The following is a 6,000-nucleotide window of genomic DNA, read 5'->3' as shown; positions in this document are numbered from 1 at the left end:
CTACATCGCGGAATAAAACTGCGACAATAGCTCGAACGTGGTCAGACAGTCGCAAATGGCCATTCATCGTGGAGAACAGTGACTCGAACGATAACGCGTGCCCGTCACCGAAGCTTTAATCCCGCAAAATTTCCAGCCGTGTTGCAAGCACGCCGTATGTATCGCGAATACCACAAAGCGTTGCATCGGACGCGTGCATCGGTGGATCATTGAACAATTTTAGAGAAGAAGTTTTTGAATACTATTTTGTATACTATGACTTTAAATAGCAAAGTGTATCAAATAATATTGGGTTGGCAGGAAAGCAATTTCGGTATTTTAAGGCGAAATGGAAAACCCAATTTTTTTATTCAAGCAACGAACTTTAATAGATTTTATATTTTCCATTTTGTTCGATGATCTTTTGCCATCTTTCTGGCAGAGTTGTGTGCTAATTGAATTACACTGTAATTCAGCAATTTACGCAATTGATTACGCAATTGCATTACATTGTATTTCAATTATACATATAGTAATTCAATTACGTCGTAAGTGAATTACATAATTCAAACCTTTCAATTAATTCAATTACTAAGTATTTTAATCAGATGTGTAATTGCAATACAATATAATTGAAATACAGCTCTCCAAATTATAGACCTTATAGACCTAAATTATAAACTAATTCCTCTAGCTTCACAAAAAAAGTTCGAATTGTATAGTCCACTTTTAAAAAAGTTATCGGTTTTTTGAGAGCGTCCGAATATTAGTGTGGGAGTCACTGTATTATCTTTAGTAGAGCACGTATTATAATAGGAGCCGCATGAAGTCTAAATAAAATCAATCTTGTCATATTTATAAGGGAACGTGTACCAGTCAAGGCTTTAGTTTTAAGGCTTGATAAGTTTAGTGTTAAATTCCCCGAAATTATCTTCTTGCCAACCCAATAATTCGACTATCTTTGAGTACAGAAAATCCTCGGGTCCGTGTTATCTCTTAGACCGCGTGGTGGTACTATTTTCTTTGGACTTTGCCGACCGTGCCGAATGTAGAAAAGGACAGCGCGTGTAATCACGGACCGCGACGTCGATGACGTAGGGCTGGGTGGGGGTAGCCGATGCTACGTCACCGACTCTCGGCCGGCCAGCGCGAGAGGCCTGTCCTGTGATAGTGGGGGTCGCAGATTCTACGTCATCGACCCTCGTAGGCCCTCGAGCTCCTTGTTGTGGAGGAATATTTATTTTTCGTAGATAGACAGATGGGATAAAAACTTCATTGAAACACACACAATTACAGAAGATACTCGTGGTACCGATTTATTAATGACTTTGTGTCAACTTTCTGGCATCTTCAGCGTATGCGCCGCGCGCGGCTGCCACAAGCCGACCCGGGGGACGAGTGCATCGGTGGATGCACGAGGATCTCTGCATTCCCTGTTCGCAATGTATTCCTGTCAGACGCTCGGCAATGCTTGTTATTTCATTCGTTTACTCGTATCACAGGAAATAATTGGACAACGGGACACGAACAATGTGTCCCGTTCAAACGAACCAGCCGAAATTCTGACTTTGAGAAGGGTCGCTTTGAAGTAACAGGAACGAACTAGAATTCATTTGGTGTACGGTGTACTATGAATCATTTCGGTGCCACACTTTGTTTCAACGGTGACCAACGCGCCCCCGGGAAATAATATCCTTTGCCCTCGAGATTGTGTGGTACGAGGTTTCACTTCTAGTGACTATGACGTCGGGATCCTCCCTTTCAAAGACCTGGTGATCCGTGACACGGGCTCTCCTGCTTATTTGTAAACCAGACCAATAACGGAATATCAAAGAACAATGAGTTTCATCGTGAGCGCCGCTCCTTTACATCTTTAACCTCGTGCCGAACGATTTTCTCTAAAAATTAACTAACTAACGATAAGACAAAAACGAACTTGTAATTACATGTAACGTAATTCAAAATAATTTTGTCTTGGATTAAAATTGCTTGAATAAAAAAAAAAGTGTGTAAAACATATTAATCTACACCTAAGGTTGCCACCTCGAATATCTTTGTTGTTTCTAGATACGTTAAATATCTGAAGGACAAAGTTGAATGATAATAATGGGGCTCATACGATACCAAAAAATTTTTGTTTTTATGTAATTTTTTTAGAGATATGAAGGTCATCTTGATTTTTTTAAATAGAATGTCCTATTTTTTATACCATAGATCGATAGAGTATCAAATTCCGAGTATAAAAGTGTTGACCTTCATATGTCCTAAACCTAGTTAACGAGATATTATCCAAAGAAGAAAGAAAATTGTTTAGATAATATCTCGTTAACTACATATTAAGTTTATGACATATGAAGGTCAACACTTTTATACTCGGAATTTGATACCATATCGATCTATGGTATAATTTAGAAAAATGAAGGTGACCTTCATATCTCTAAAAAAAATTACATAAAAACAAAAATTTTTTTGGTATCGTATGAGTCCCATTTTACCATTCAACTTTGTTCTTCAGATATTTGGAGTATCCTTAAAAACAACAAAGATATTTGAGGTGGCAACATTAGGTGCCTCACCCTGTATAGTAAGACTTACTAAATAATGTTTGAGTTTCCATCGTTTCCTTGTATAAAATTTTGTGTAATTATTATAAGAAGGTGCACTGGAGTGAACAGATTAACACACTAACTTCTATATCCACAGAAGTCTACCGATTAAGTTTTTTTAAGTTTTGCATTAATAGATGCCCGAGTAAAGAAACGAAGTTTCTCTTTGCTGTAGATTCTTGAAACTTTCCGAGAATGTGAACATTTCATGAACATTTGCAGCTTCCATTAATAATATTTCTGTAAAAGCTTGGAACATGGACTCCGGCTTCGTGGACTCTATTTTTCACGGTCATGTGTCCCCTCGGAATTCCAGTTTGCAAGGGAGCTTACAGAAACAAGCTCCGCATAACGCAGAACTATTCTTGCGTTCGCATGTACGTACACATGTTATAGTTTGCCCGTCGAGTTCGCGTTGCATGCTGCTCGGGTTACGAGCTACTCAAGCGTCGTTGAAATTTTCCGAGTTTCTCTGAGGTAAGAATTTTCTTGTCGAAAGCGTCGAACTATCCTCATCCCGGCGAAAGTTCACTTCGCTGTGCTGCGATGAATCCAAGCTCCTTTGAACTTCATATTCGCGGGATTTAAGTTCCGCGTCTTCAGCGGAAGAAGAATCTTTTGAACTTGAGAATCAATATTTGCTATTTCTATATCCACACAAAATAATTTTCCCTTGTCGAAATATTCACCTTAACTACACGAACTTCGAAATGAGCTCTGGTACTTCTACAAAGCGACTCTTTGTTCATCATTATTTTCCATCTGGAAGAAATAAAATTGTTATAGCGTGTTTGCATATCGTTAAAACGAACGGCAAGAGCGAATTGAAAAATTTAAAAAGCAAATTATGCAAACACCTGTGGAGTACCCTATTAAAACGTTGGAAACTCCGAGTGTTAATGTTTTTTCGATCTTCTTCGAGTGAGTCGAGTATAATTTTAATAATGTTTCCATTGAAGTTTTTCACGTTTTATTTATTCATTTAATATCTTGTGCGAGTATATCACTTAACTTAATGTGAGTTTTTTAATGAGAATTTTAATCTTCGTTGTTAATTTATAAATGCGCAACTGAAGAACTGGTCTTCTGGCCGTTCAATGTTCGTGGCAAATGATTTTTGATTTTACGACATCGTCGATGCACTTTCCAGCTCGTTCGGTTATTAAAAAAGTTTTGCAATGGTCCTCATAGGTGTGCAGCTGTTGCTGCAATGACGGCAGGATATCTCGCAACTGGGGTACAATATTTACAGTTTACAATCCCTCGTAAATCCCGCCACGCGGCAACAACGTATCACTTTTCTACAATGGTGTCCTATTTTTGGAGCTGGGGTTGATGTTGGTTTTTCGGCGCGATCGGATTCGTTCGGTTCAATACCTTATAAAATGATGTATAGAGCTAGTAAAAGCGGTATAAGACGTGATGGAAAAGAGAAACGAGATAAAAGGAGGCGGCCATTTCGTTCACAGTGGCCTGGAGCAAAAAATGTCTTCAGCAATTTCTTCATAATGGGAAGTTCAGTGTTCAAATACTTATTGGATTTTTGACAGATAAGTATACAATATTTAAAAAATTGCAAACATATCACAGATAGCATTCCTAGAAAATCTTTGAAAATTTTCTGCTTGGGGTACGATTGCGCCCCATGCACAGAGAGAAGGTTGAAGATGGTACGGTGAGTTTTTCGACTGACCGTATTTACGACGCTGTCGACTGTAAACGTATATATCAGGATTATCGGTGTGGAGCGTTTGGTGGCCGGTGTCCGGCGTAAATGCGATTTTTCTATCGTCGGGACGGCCCGTGAACCCGCAGCGGACCCAGTCCTTCTCGCCTTTTAAACGATTGATATTCTTGTGGGATACGATCCGAAAGAATATTATCTATCCTGATATAGCGAGCCGCCATAAATATCCGACGAGATGTCAATATCGGCGTGTTATGGATGGCCTGGCCAATATCCGCACGAGATGAAGCGACGCGTTTCGAGTGCTCCGTAAACTGTTCGAGTGCGCCGTAAAGCTCGGTGAAGCTATCCGTCATCATCGTCTGCTCGGTTTTAATGTATTCCGAGTGTGTTTGAGTCGTGCCGGGGATCTTAATTGAAAATTCTAGTGGCGCCTGGCCCCGCATGAATATGGAACACCTTACCTGGACAGATCGAACGTGATCGGATAACAGGTGGACATCGGCTTCTTCTTTCGCTCCGCTGTATTGGAGTACCTCCGCCCCCTTGGAGGTAGTCTTTTGCTCCAAAGGGATTCATTAAGTCCGCGAGTCTATGGAACGGCTCTGCCAAAAAGGAAGTTACACGGCGATCGATCGGCACCGATATATTTAGGATATCCTTGCTCGTGTTACGCCGCTACGTGCTAAGCGTTTGCGGTTGCCTCGGGCACGGTCATTGTCAGATCCAGGTTAAAATTAGCGATCCCGAGGATAACAGGTCGTCTATGGAAGACCGTGAAATTATGGAGGTCAGGATCGATTTTGATTCAGTTGGTAGGAACGTGCTAGGTGTCGAGTAGGTTCGGAAGTTAGAGCTCTATTCTATAGCGACCTACCGACCTCCGTTGTCACACGCGATGAGCTTAAAGCATTGATCGATACTCCCTCTCTCTGCTCCCTCTCTCTTTCTCTGCCTCTCATCCCTCCCCCTCCCCTCTCACTGTGCCTCTGTACCACCTCCGGAGGATGAGAACTGCGGTATCCCGAGCTTTTTGGATGATCTCGTGGCCAGGAACCAGTGGCAGAAGAGGGATGCAAGTTTGAACGTCCGAAACGGCTGATAGGAGGACACTATGAAATCCCAGAAGCTCTGAATTTTGCACGTGACAATTTACGACTAACAAGTTATCTAGGAATAGGTAGCTAAGAGGAAAATAGCCAAGAACAGGCGTGGACATAGGGGCGATGAGTATACCTCCGCTGAATGCGGAAAGCGGGACAGCGAAGGTATAAAAGCATCGCTTTTACAGATAGAGGAAGGGTCCCTAGGTCCCGGGCGGTGGGGTTTTAGTGGGTATAGGCGAAGGATTAAGTCCATATGATTCCCCCACTTTTCATCTTAGGGGGAAGCCGAGTCCCACACTACCCTCTCCGACCTCCATCGGAGGAGAGGGTGTGCGTAAGAGCATTTCCCCACCGCCCTTAAACAAAAAAAAAAAAAAAAAAAAAAAAAAAAAGGTAGCTAAGAGGAATAGTAACAGGGTATTCTGGTCTTTCATTTTTCTTTTTGATATCCTCAGAAAAATAATATTTGGTAACCATTTTCCGAGAAAGTAAAAGACTCGCAATGACCTTATCAGCTTGTTTACCTGCCACGAAAACGCTCGCGTAAACAGCTAAACTACTTTCTATCACGTAACCATTAAATGAACGGCTCGTAATTACGCGAGGAAGTTTGTGAAAAAAT

The sequence above is a fragment of the Lasioglossum baleicum genome, chromosome 5 (genome assembly GCF_051020765.1).
Source record: "Lasioglossum baleicum chromosome 5, iyLasBale1, whole genome shotgun sequence".
Lineage (NCBI taxonomy): Eukaryota > Metazoa > Arthropoda > Insecta > Hymenoptera > Halictidae > Lasioglossum > Lasioglossum baleicum.
This window is presented reverse-complemented; position numbering follows the sequence as displayed.